Source organism: Callithrix jacchus, chromosome 8, assembly GCF_049354715.1.
Source record: "Callithrix jacchus isolate 240 chromosome 8, calJac240_pri, whole genome shotgun sequence".
Classification (NCBI taxonomy): domain Eukaryota; kingdom Metazoa; phylum Chordata; class Mammalia; order Primates; family Cebidae; genus Callithrix; species Callithrix jacchus.
In genome coordinates, this window is record NC_133509.1 from 131,580,963 (window position 1) to 131,594,682 (window position 13,720).

A 13,720-nucleotide genomic window follows, 5' to 3' on the forward strand; every position below is an offset into this window, starting at 1 on the left:
AAGGTCATGTGAAATATAGAAGTGCTTTAAAAGACCATGCAAATAAATAAATTGCTTTTGAAAGTCCAGGGAAGCTGAGCATGGTGGCGTGCACCTGTAGTCCCAGCTACTCAGGAGGTAGAGGTGGGAGGATTGCTTGAGGCCAGGAGATTGAGACTAGCCTGGGCAACACAGTGAGACTGTCTCAAAAAAAAAAGAAAAAAAAAAAAAAGAAGGGAAAGAAAGTCCAGGGACATTTGTGAATTCAGTCTGGGCTTTTGCTGTCTTGGGTTTGCGGGAAAAGAGGGCCACAGGGAGTCTACATTCTCCCACTGTGTGAAATGAAATGGGACAAGCACAGCAACCTTCCAGGACTGGAGAGGGGGTTGCACATGCAGCTGGCCAGGCAGTGGCTTTGAGGGACAGGCTGCTAGTGTCCTTCTCTTCCTCATCGGGTGAGTTAAGCCTGGCTGCGCCCAAAGATGGTTCTGCCCGTGGGCTTGCACGAGGAAGGAGGCACTGATGGTTCACGCTGAACTCTTGGATAAGAAATGGTTTCCTCCTGGCATTTAAGAAAGAAGTTCTCTCTTCCAAACCCGCAAATATTTGTTGGTTATTTTTCTCCTTGAGAGATGTTTTCCTGAAATCTGCGACACTCAGGCTCGTCATGGGCATTTCAGCTTCTGTGGCCTGTGAAAGTTAACTGTGAATGAGGGCTGCTCCAAAGGGGTTAATTGCATCTAGGCATTGGAAAGTGATTATCTAATTAAACTTTGAAATGGAATGGTAAAAACACTGGGTGACAGACTGTCTGTAGGAGGGTCCCCTGAGGTGTTCTCCATTTATTGCTAATCATCTTCTCTGCCCAGGCTGTGCCTGCCTCCAGCGGAGCCCATCTCAGACCTCACTCTCCGGAACTCTGGCTTCACTCAAAGATTTGTCAAACCGACCTCCCTGTCAGTGCTCTGTGCCCTGCCTGAACTCTGCAGTTGTGCCTGGATGTCTTGGAAGACTTTCGTCACTTGGCTTCAGCTCCGCAATTTCTATTTAAAATCAAAAGGTTATTTCTATTCTTAGAACCATGAAATCAAAGACATGTGAAGTGTTGGGAGTTAATTCTAGATATTTATGAATATTGCCCAGAATATTTGGATTGGAGACCTAGCGTGCCAGCCATAAAGCGCATGTATCGTACCCCTTGAGTTTGAATCTGCTGGCGTTTGTTCAGTCCTGTGAGCCAGGCCCCTGAGAGACATTTTGGTGATAGAGAGGTGAAGCTGATGAGCACCTTGCTGTAAGGTCACCTGCAGGCTGGAGGGGCACTACTGGGTGGACCCACATTAACATAGCTCTTTGTAACTTACAGAGATTTCTCCCCTTTGCTCCTCATTCTCACCTGGCCATTTTATAGATGAGAAAACCAAGGCTCGGACTTGCTTAAGTGGCTTACCCGAGCACCTCAAAGCCAGGCTTCCTGATGTTGAAAGCCACTGTTTCCTGCTGCTCCGGGTAAGCATCCATCTGTGCTGGATGCCAGGGAGAATGGAGAAGATGGTGCAAATTTCCACTGGAGGTGAGGAGGGAAATTTCATAGAAGAGTTGGTGTCTGAGTATGATTTTAACAGTGGGGGCCAGGCCAGAGGGGACCAGCAAGTTGGCAGGAGTGACATGAGACCTTTTTGATTATTATTTTTAAGGTTTTTTTTAGACTGAGTTTTGCTCTATTGCCCAGGCTGGAGGGCAATGGGCAATGGCACGATCTTGGCTCACTGCAACTTCCACTCCCCAGGTTCAAGCGATTCTCCTGCCTCAGCCTCCTGAGTAGCTGAGATTACAGGCTTGTGCCACCACGCCTGGCTAATTTTTTGTATTTTCAGTAGAGACTGGGTTTCTCCATGTTGATCAGACTGGTCTTGAACTCCCGACCTCAGGTGACCCGCCTCCCAAAGTGCTGGGATTACAGGCATGAGCCACTGTGCCTGGCCCATATTTTCAAGTTTTGAATGATTCCTTCATTCAGCGATAAACACCCAGTGAGCACCTATCATGTGCTGGTGCATGGAGAGAAATAAACAGACCAGGTAGTCACTTCCACATCCTTGCAGAATAGTTGCGATCTGTTGAGCAAAACAGGATATGCTCAGAGCTGGGTGTTAGGAGACAATGCCAAAGAAGGCTGTAGGCATAAAGATGGGTGAATAGATTTGAAAGCAGCTTAAGCTGAAATTCCAGAATTACTTTTGCTTCCTTTTTGGTCTAGAATTAAGGTGCTGGAGCGACTTGATTTTCCTCTAGAATTGCCTATGTGGAGCAACGCTTTAATATTTTGCCCTCAGCAAAGGTTCCACGGTGATAAGAGCCACCCAAGAAACATCACTGCATTTTTTGTTTTTTTTTTTTTTGTAAAATGACTATTGGGGTTATAATTCATTACACTGCTCAATGCCACTTATGCAAATGTCTCTATGACAAATGCATTCCAGGGCACTGGGCCAAGAAAAATTGGTTCTCCTGCCACACGGGCTGGTCCTACCTCTAAGGCAGTAAGAACTCTGTGGCCAGGTGGCCTTTTCTCCGCACTCCAGCTATTGGGAAGCTCAGAACAAGATTTCAGGCTTAATTTCTATAGCATTACCTATAATGTTACACCTCCCTGCTTCATCTGCTGTTACTCTGTTTTTATTGTAAGATGTTCTTCTGGAAAGAGGGGTGATGAGAAAGTGGAGTGATGAAGTCAGTATGGTTTGAAATAGCTTCTGGCAATATTAAATAGAGTTTGCATGTATCTCTCTCCCACACCATTTCCGAAACTCCGTTCCATGGCGCGCAGGTTCCGTGAGATGTTCATGAGTATTCCAAAGGACAGGAGCTCTCACAGCTGGTGGCATTGTTCATCTTAAATTCATTTTAAAGTGTGCATTAGGGGCCGGGTGTGGTGGCTCATGCTTGTAATCCCAGCACTTTGGGAGGCCAAAGCAGGCAGATCATGAGGTCAGAAGTGCAAGACCAACATGTCCAATATGGTGAAATCCTGTTTCCACTAAAAAATACAAAAAGAATTAGCCTGGGGTGGTGGCGCATGCCTGTAGTCCTAGCTACTCAGGAGGCTGAGGTAGGAGAATCGCTTGAACCCAGGCGGAGGAGGTTACAGTGAGTCGAAATCATGCCACAGCACTCCAGCCTGGGCAACAGTGAGACTTCATCTCAAAAAAATTAGAAAAAAAAGTGTACATTAGAAAAATGAAAATAATTTATAGAGTGGTTCTAATTATTTTTTTATTTAATTTTTTTATTTTTGCATTTTAGGTTTTGGGGTACATGTGAAGAACATGCAAGATTGTTGCATAGGTACACACATGGCAGTGTGATTTGCTGCCTTCCTCCCCATCACCTATATCTGGCATTTCTCCCCATGTTATCTCTCCCCAACTTCCCATCCCCTGCGTCCCTCCCCTATTCCCGACAGACCCCAGTGTGTGATACTCCCCTCCCTGTATCCATGTGTTCTCATTGTTCAACACCTGCCTATGAGTGAGAACATGTGGTGTTTGATTTTCTGTTCTTGGGTGAGTTTGCTGAGAATGATGGTTTCCAGTTTCATCCATGTCCCTGCAAAGGATACGAACTCACTGTTTTTGATGGCTGCATAATCATGCTTATAATCCCAGAACTTTGGGAGGCCAAGGCGGGTGGATCACGAGGTCAAGAAATCAAGACCATCCTGGTCAACATGGTGAAACCCTGTCTCTACTAAAAAAATACAAAAATTAGCTGGACAGAGTGGTTCTAATTATTAAACAAAAGAGACTGTGTGACATAACAGTTAGGAGCACCGGATCTGGAACCAGAATCCATGGTTCAACCTGACCTGGAAATTACTTGACCTCTTTGTGACTCAGTTTCTTCATCCATAAAATGACCCTGACTGAGGTATCAGCCTCGGAGAGTTAGAACAGTACCTGACATGTCATACGTCTTTGACTAGTGGTAGTTTTTATTAGTTTTATTTTATTTTGTTATTTTTTTTTTGAGACAGAGTTTTATTCTGTTGCCCAGGTTGGAGTGTAGTAGTGTGAACGTGACTCACTGCAACCTCCACCTCCCAGGTTCAAGCGATTCTCCTGTCTCATCCTCCAGAGTACCTGGGATCACAGGTGTGCACCACCATGCTCAGTTAATTTTTGTATTTTTAGTAGAGATGTGGTTTCACCTTGTTGGCCAGGCTGGTGGTAGTTTTGATTTTCAAGTGCTGATCTTCCTTTGGAAAAGGGTCTCCTGCACCTGAAAACAAGCGCAAGTCCCATGACAAATCGCCTCAGGCAGGAAGCGTGAGCTACGGCAGCCGGTTGTATATTTTGCTTCTCCGCTGCCAACCTGTGTGCATTTCTATTTGACAATTGCCAGTCTTTGTTATGCATTTTACTCATGATTTTAACACTTATTGCTGCAATTATTCAATGTTTACCTTATATTAAGCATATGAATCAAATTTTGAACATTTCTTACTGCAATTAATTCTACTCTGAGACTATTATTATTATTATTTTGCTGTCTACTTTAATTTAAACAGTATCACATGAGCCTCTGTTGGCACCCTGACAAAAGCAGAACAGTTTAAACAACGTGCCATGGTCAGACAAGTTTGGGAAATGCTGCCTGAGATTATATTTTCATTGCATGTGACCCCTTTGAGCAAGTCCCCTTTGGACTCAGACACAGCACCAGCCAACGTGGCTTTCCAAAACACCACCGTCCGTTATGATGCAGATTTGATTTGTCTAACCTGTAGGTTTTCTTTTTTATGCCATGGGTAACAGGTCTGCCCACCTGTTCTCAGCTTTAAAGCAATGCCTATGTGTTTATCATTCATTCATTCAGGAATTATTTATCAAGTGCCCCCTGTGTGCCAGGCCCCACGCTACAGACAGTGACATGGAGTTCTGCCTTCTATCATTCAGAGCCGCCCTGTCCAGTACGGTAGCCGTAAGCCACATGTGGCTGTTAAGTACTTGAGATGTGGCAGGTCTGAAGGGAGGCGTGCTGTGCCTCTTAAATACACGCTGGACTTCAAAGGCTGAGTATGGAAAGGAATGTAAAATAGCTGTTAAATAATGTATATGTATTATATACTAGAAACATATGATATAATTTAAATAATTAATGTTGGTTACATGTCGAAATAATATTTGGGGTATATTGGGCTAAATTTACTGTATTATTAGAACTAATTTCACTTTCTTTTTACTTAAAAAAATACTACCATTATTTCTTAACTAATTATTTATTTATTTATTTTTGAGATAGGGTCTCGCTCTGTCACCCAGGCTGGAGTGCAGTGGCGTGATCATAGCTCACTGCAGCTTCCAGTTCCTGGGCTCAAGCGATCTTCCCACCTCAGCCTCTTGAGTAGCTGGGACTACAGGTGTGCACCATCATGCCCAGCTAATTTTCTAATATTTTGTAGAGACAGGATCTCACTTTATTGTCCAGACTGGTCTTGAACTCCTGGCTTCAAGTGATTCCCCACCCTGCAACTACATACTACAAAGTGCTGGACTACAGGTGTGAACCACTGCTCCTGGCTTCTTTTTAACTTTTTAATGTGGCTGCTGAAAAATTCTAGATTATATACATGGCTCACGTTCTGTTTCTGTTGGACAGTGCTGGCCTAGAAGGTTCACAGACATATAATTAATTTAACACAATACAACAAGGGAAATGCTATAATTTCCCAGATCTCCTCCTCACCCCTCTGCCCCACTGCTGGAGCCTGACATGAGGAGGCCTCCCGAAAGGCAGGATGGAGAGGTCAGCCAAGGTACTAGCTGGGTGGGGAGGCATGAGACCCTTACTGAAGTTGGAGTCAAGAGTCTGGAGCTGGAACCCTGGGAATTGGGAGTGAACACAAATACAGTGGGATCAGATGGTAGCGTGTGGTGGTATAAGTCAGCTGTTGCTGGGTGACAAATAATCACAGATCCTCAGGGACTTACCACAATATGCATCTGTTTCTCTCGTATGCCTCTGCAGGTTGGCAGTAGTTCCACTGATGTAAGCAGGACTTGGTTGGGTTTGGTCTCTCTCTCAGGACTGGGCTCAGATCTGCTCCAAGGATGTTCATTCCAAGGTCCAGGCAAAGGGGCAGCAAGTTATTGTTTAAAAGTCAAGAGAGAGGAGATGCTGGCAAAGTTGCAGAGAAAAGTAATGCTTATATACTGCTGGTGGGTATGTACATTAGTTCAGCCATTGTAGAAAATGATTTGGTGATTTCCCAAAGTACTTAAAACAGAATTACCATTTGACCCTGCAATCTCATTACTGAGTATAACCCAAAGGAACGTAAATTATTCTACTATAAAGACACATTTATGTGTATGTTCATTGCAACACTATTCACAATAGCAAAGACATGGAATCAACCTAAATGCCCATCAACAGCGGACTAGATAAAGAAAATGTGGTACATATACATCATAGAATACTATGCAGCCATGAAAATGAACGAGATCGTGTTCTTTGCAGCAACATGATTGTAACTGGTCATTATCCTAAGTGAATCAATGCAGGAACAGAAAACCAAATGCTGCATGCTCTCACTTATAAGTAGGATCTTACACTGAGTACATATGGACACAAAGAAGGGAAGAACAGATAACAGGGCCTACTTGGGGATGGAGGGTGGGAGGAGGGGGGTAAGGACTGAAAAACGACCTATTGAGTATTATGCTTAGTACCTGGATGGTAAAATAATTTGTACACCAAACCCCTGCAACATGTAGTTTACCTATATAACAGACCTGCATGTGTGCCCTGAACCTAACGTAAAAGTTAAAAAATGAAGTAACATATTGAAAAGGGGCAGCAAGTACATGGGAGAAGCTCTCCACATGATGCCACAGGTGCAAGGGTGAGACATTGATTACTACCTGTGGAGATCTGTCTTGCGGACTTGGACTTAGCAATGGTTGAATGAAATACGCTTTCACACACTAGGGTGCAGTGAATTCGAGTGGGCTAGGGAGGCTGTCCGCTGCTCTTAGAGGGCAATTGCAGCTAACTGACTGCAACTTTTTGTTTTTCTTTGCGTTTATTTAGTATAGATTTAATAACAGAACTTCTAAGTCAACACGCTTGCGCATAATTGACATGGTTAAGAGTGGTTTTATGAATGATAAAACGTCTTGACTTGGGGGCTTACAATAGACACTATTAACAGGTAATTCTTTGACTTCTTGAGAGGACCATCTAGCATAAAGTTTACATAAGTAAACCGAATAGAGACAAAGGAATGTGGGATAAACAGACTTAACTGGGGAAGCTTTTATTATCTTAAACTTTACAACTTCATACTTGAACTTATGAACTGCCTGCCTTCAGCCACTTCCATAAGTTAATAAAAACATTTCAGCCAAAGGTTAGAGACTATATCTTATAACTTTGCCTTAGTATTTCCCTCAATATCGTGCCAGCCATCTCCAGTGGATCCCAACACAAGGGGTATGTCCCACTAGTGCAAGTGCTTTTCAAATTCAGCTCAGTGATCTCTGCTAGCATCCCATCCACCAAGGCAAGTTAGGGGCTGGGACCAAAGTGCAGCAGCAGGGAGGCATACTCTGCCAGGAAGCACACTCTGCCCACCATGAGGCCAAAGCAGTCACATGGGGAAGCCCTGCGTCTGCTGGCTACAGAAGAATAATCCTATGGAGCTGGGGGTCAGGAGGGAGTGAATATTTGCTGAATAATCATCTAAACGATCAGTGGGGTGGGGGCCATGACTGGAGTGGGGTAAGGCAGATCTTTTCTGCATGCTTGCTCTGAAGGCAGGAGAAAACTTACGGCCCATGAGTGAGCATATCATTCACCATTCACTCTGGATGCTTCTGAGAGTAAGGGGGCCTATGAAAAATGACATGAGCACAACAGGGATAATCCAGGATTGTCTCAGGAAAACGAGGACATATGGTCACCCTTGGTACAGCCCAGATTCCCAACACTGTTTTGTTTCACTGTTGTAACCCTTTCTTCTAGGTTTTTTTTTTTAAAAAAAAAACAAAAATAAATATGAATATTCTCTAGGGAGGTGTATGTTTTCATGCGGAACACAGGCCCAGGCAGTCTCTTAGGTCCTACACGTGGTCACATCACCTGCCTGGCCTCTCAAAGCTTTGGAGCTGTGGCTCCGGATATAACATCTGCAGCTGGCTTTTAGTGGTCAGAGGCCACGTGAGTGGTGTATTTGACTCATAGAACTGCTGTAACAAATTGCTGCACATCTGGTGGCTTAACACAACAGAAATTTGTTCTCTCACAGTAATGGAGGCCAAAAGTTTGAAATCAAGGTGTCAGCAAGAAAGGGGTCTCCCACCCCCAGGCCATGGCCAGTGCTGGTCACAGTGCTGTGGCACAGCGGGAGGTGGGCGGCAGGCTAGTGAGGGGAGTGTAACCTGTAGTTGCAGCCACTCCCCATCGCTCACATTACTGCCTGGACTCCACCTCCTATCAGTGCAGTGGCGGCATTAAATTCTCATAGGAGTGTGGACCGTGCTGTGAACTGTGCATTTGAGGGATCTCGATTGCACATTCCTCATGAGAATCTAATGCCTGATGACCTGTCACTGTCTTCCATCAACCCCAGATGGGACCATCTAGTTGCAAGAGAACAAGCTCAGGGCTCCCACTGGTGGTGAATTGTATCAGTATTTTATTATATATTATATATTACAATGGGACTAAAGCACCCAATAAATGTAATGTACTTGAATCATTCCAAAACCATCCCCCCACCCAGTCTGTGGAAAAACAGTCTTCCATGAAACCAGTCCCTGGTGCCAAAAATGTGGGGAACTGCTGCTTTGAGGGGTCCGTGGAAGGATCTGTCCCATGTCTCCCTCTTGGCCTCTGGTGGCTGCCAGGAGTCCTTGGTGTGCCTGCCTTGTGCTGTGTCACTTCCACCTCTACCTCCATCTACACATGGCCTTCTCCCCGGGTCTTCCCGGTCTCTGTGTTACACCTCCCTCTCCTTTCTCTTACGAGGGCACAAGTCCTAGATCCAGGATGATCTCCTCTTCAGATCTGCAGCTTGATTACACCTGCAAAGACACTATTTCCAAATTTGGCCATATTCACTGGTACCAGGGGTCAGGATTTGGATATATCTTTTGGGGGGGACATAATTCACCACACACAGGTGGACTGCCAAGTGGGCCATGGAGAGCAAAGTGTGTGTGGGCAGGTGCAAGGCATGGCGGTGGCAGAGAGCAAGCAGACTGCCACTTCGCCTAGGAAGGAGGCTGGGGAGGGTTCTGCAGGGAAGCATGTCCTTGATGGGGGTCTTGAAGGTAGAGTAGAGCGTGGGGGACATGGAGAGGACGCCAGAGGCAGAGGAAATGAAATAGGCAAACCACAGACCTGTCCAACAGCCTGGGGGCAGCTTCGGGCGTTTGAAGTGGCTGGAGTGTACACAAGGTGTGGAAGTGGGGAGAGGGAATGCCAGGGAATGAGGCAGGGAGTCTGGAAGCCACATCGTGGTGTTTCACAGAGGAAATGCGTAATTGCTCATGTTCTTTGTTTTGTATTTGAGATCCTAGGTGAGGAATGTCAGAGACTGGCTAGTTGTTTATTTTTCCTCCTTGGCACATAAGTGAACTACAAGTCCCAGGCTTCCTTGCAGTTAGGCACTGCCATATGACTGAGTTCAACGGAATGTGGGAGAGATGAGGTATGTCCGTTCTAGACAAGGTCATGGAAACCTCCCTGTTATCCTCCACACTCCCTCGTCCTTCATCTGCCTGCTGAATGCAGATGGGACAGTACAGGACTCTGAGCCCCAGATGGAGGAAGCCCGGCTGGTGGGATCACTGCATGGAGAACACCCTCACCCACCCTCGTTGGGCTATGTTGTGTGTTATTTATTTCTTATTTAAAAAATGTGGAGACTGGGTCTCACTATGTTGCTCAGACTTGTCTGGGCTCAAGCGATCTTCCCGCCTTGGCCTCCTAAAGTGCTGGAATTGCAGGTGTGAGCCACTGCGAGAGGCCTGTATTGTGTGTTACTGTGGGGGGCCACTCGGAGGTGGGAGTTTATCACAGCCGTGGCCTACTTTGGCCTTAACAACCACTTCCCTGCTGTCAGCGCAAAGAATCCTCTGCAAACAACTGGGCCACATTCGGTGAAGGTCTTTGTGGGGGAGTGGAACGGGGCCAGATGGAGGCCTGGGCAGGGAAAAGCTCATGTGGCTCAGAGGAGTCTCCATCTGCCCTGCAGGGGGTCAGGGGAGGTGGCCTGAGAAGGTTAAGTCCCATGGGGCCAGCCAGGACAGGCATACATCCTAAGCAGATGCAAAGTTGTGGAGCCAAGGATTGGGAATTCCAGCTGGAAGTCTCTAGCTGGGGCCCGGAGTCCTCAGCTGCCAGGGGGAGCAGCTGCTGCAGGAGTGCGAGGGTTGGAGGTAAAGGTCAGGCACTCGGCCTGCGTCCAGATCAAAGCAGATGCAGGCTGGAATCCGGGGACATGTCAGGGGCCCCCATAGAGCCAAACCCCCTGTAGATCTCTGTGTGCTGCTTGGCAAGGGTCGCATGAAATGAGAAGGCATATGCCAGGGTGCCCTAATAAAACAGGCTGAAACCAGGATGCCCTGACGGAGGCAGCAGGCATCATTCATTCGTTTACGCATTCATTTATTCATCCACACACATTTTCTCAACACCTACTGTGTGCCCAGCCCTGAGCCAGAGAGAGGGGAAGACACACAGTCCAGCGTATGTCCATTAAAGTGGAGCACACTGAGCGCTCTGAAGGCAGGAGGGGGCATAGAGGAGGGTCCAGGATGGCATTTTTCTAGAACCCAGAGCAGGTGGTTCTGATGACAGTGGCCACCCTGAAGTCAGCCCCTCCACCCGGAGGATGAGTCAGAGCAGGCTCACCAGCTAGAGGATGCGCTGTGCTTATTCACCAGTGAAAGCCTCCTCTGTCCCTCCTCCATAGGGAAGGACAAGGTCGTGCCCTGGTTTCTTTGTGTTCAGGGGCCAGTAGGCTCTTAGTGGGTGTTAAATGCAATAATACTCACTCATCTTAGCAGCCTCTGCTTTGGTGCCCACTGGTAGCTCAAGAAGTCACACACACACACACACACACGCACACACACGCACACACACATGCATACACACAAACACACACACACACGCATGCACGCACACACACACGCAGCCCATGAGGTCTGGCAGATGCAATTAGCCTCTGGGTCCCTCAGAATTGGATGCAGGTGGCTAATTGTCCATGCCAGGAGGCAACTGTGGGCACAATTAGTCATTTCTCTTTCCCCACTCAGGGCTAGTAATGGGTGGAAATATTCAGGGAGAGCGGAAATCTGAGGGGGCTCAGGCTCTCCTTGGCCCTGGGCTGTGACAGGCAGCTCTGGGTGACATTGCTCTTTCTTGGGCCTGGAAAAAGCTGTGGGGGTGAGTAAGGAGGGAAGGCAGAGGGGCAGCTCTTCGGGGGATCTGGGCTGTGGTGCCCCTCCATCCCCTCCCAGCCCCGTCAGCGCACAGGCGTCTGTGCATCTGAATTTGCTAATGATGCCAAACCCTTGTGCACATGAAGCTTATTAGACTTCTCAACGCCATTATTGCATTGCACAGTCACATGACTGGGAGGAAGGCATAATTATCCCATCCCATTTTACAGACGAGAAAATCGAGGTTCACTTGGCAATTTGCCGAGCCTGTGTTACAATGCAGGCCTGGCCGGATGCGGTGGCTCACACCTATCATCCTAGCACTTTGGAGGCTGAGGCAGGCAGATCACATGAGGTCAGGAGTTCGAGACCAGCCTGGCCAACATGGTGAAATCTTCATCTCTACTAAAAATACACAAATGAGCCGGGCATGGTGGCACACGCCAATAATCCCTGCTACGCGGGAGGCTGAGACAGGAGAATCGCTTGAACTCAGGAGGTGGAGGTTAGTTACAGTAGTGAGCCAACATTGCACCACCGCACTCCAGCCTTGGCAACAAAGTCAGACTCCGTCCCAAAAAAATAAATTAAACAGAACGCAGGTCTGCCTGATGTCAAGCCTGTTTGCTGCTTTTCTGCTGCATGTGCTGCCTCTTGTCCTTCCTGCCCTTACTTTCTAGTGGGGGCAGAAAGGGCTCCCCCCAGAAACTGGATGATGGCTTAGGGCAGAGCAGACTTGGGAAGCTCCCGAGGTAAAAGTTGCTTCAGCAAACAAGTTCTGCAGTTCTCCCCTGTTCAAACCCCGTCCAGGTGCAGTGGGGGACACAGGGAAGTGGCAGCACAATCCCTGCTTATCAGGAGGTTACAGTCCAGTGGAGAGAATCGGCTATGTACATATGTCCATTCTATGAGAGAGGATGTGATAAGGGCTCTTCCCTGAATCCAGAAACATATTGAGTGACTCTGGTGTTGCCTCTCTGGGTCTCAGTTCCCCAGCTTGCGTTTCCTCCCTAGGGCGTTGAGCCTCATTGGTGACTTCAGTTCTTTCTACTGATTTCCCACAGAGCTGTGGATTTCCAGAAGGAAGAGGTTAATTCTGGTAGGGGAAGGAGGATGGGGGAAGTGCAGGAAGAAGCAGCATCTGAATTGGGCTTGAGAGGGGAGACAGCAGAGCAGGGCTGCAGCCTAATCTAGGCTGTGGCTGTGGCTGCGAGTGGCAGCAACCCAACTTTCGGGCATTGAAGGGAACGTATTGACTGGCGGGTCATGGTAGCGGGTCTCCAAAGGCAGCTTCTCAATGACTCATGCCTTCCGGATTCATGCCCTTGCGTAGCTTCCTCTTTGGATCTGGGTTTGCCCTGAGACTTGCTTGTAACCCCTGGAAATGGCTGGTAACCCATGGAAATAATTCAACTGGCCTCCAAGGCAGAAGTTGCAGCCCTCACCCTGTTCCTTGGAACACTCACTCTAGGGAAAGCTGGATACTAAGTAGGAAGTCCTACTCTCCCAGGCCTCGTGTGTGAGGAAGTCCATACGAGCCATGTGGGAGGCTGCATGGAGAGTGATGCCTGGCCCGCCCCCAGCTCATCTGGCTTGATTGGCATCTGAACACAACAGAGTCCATGATACTGAGCAAGACCACCTAGCTGAGCTCATCAACCCATAGGACCATGTAGATAATAATAAATGACTGTTTCACACCATTTATTTTGAGACGGATTGTTTGCAGAATCAGAATACATATATAATGTAAAAGTTCAGGAAGATCCAATTTCAGGCATTGCTGGACCCAGAAGCTCAAAGAATATCACTGGGTCTTGTGTTTTCCCTGTGTCATGTCTTGCTCTCTTGTGCTTTTTTTTTCTAAACCACCTCTCTCCACTGCCTGTCCCCTAGAACTCCCAGACTAGTTTCGCCCCTGCTTCCAGCAATACCAGTGAACAGACCTACTGTTGCTCACTGCGTTCAACAAAAGTCCAGGAAATACACCTCACTGGCTGGTAACAGGCTTTTTCTTGAAACGTTCCTGATGGGGCCAGAGGGGAGGGGTATGGAAGGAACATTCTGTACCCCTCCAAATGGAATGAACATCAGCTCTGCCCAAATCAGGTGCTAAGTATAGGAGAAAACACCTCTTAAAAGATCTCTAGGCTGGGTGCAGTGGCTCACGCCTGTAATCCCAGCACTTTGAAAACCTGAGGCATGCAGATCATGAGGTCAAGAGATCAGGACCATCCTGGCCAACATGGTGAAACCCTGTCTCTACTAAAAGTATAAAAATTAGCGGG

General features: G+C 47.2%; 1 long non-coding RNA gene across 3 annotated transcripts in view; it reads left to right on the plus strand.

The window, feature by feature from the left end:
- The window catches only part of LOC128928871 (uncharacterized), a 206,764-nt gene that overhangs the window by 157,114 nt on the left and 35,930 nt on the right, over nt 1-13,720 (plus strand). For 2 of the 3 annotated variants that reach the window (XR_008474590.2, XR_008474591.2), the window contains exons 3-4: nt 849-1,039; nt 1,391-6,204. This is a non-coding gene — a long non-coding RNA (uncharacterized LOC128928871). The remainder of the gene's footprint in view (nt 1-848; nt 1,040-1,390; nt 6,205-13,720) is intronic. The other variant, XR_008474592.2, reaches the window with a different exon arrangement.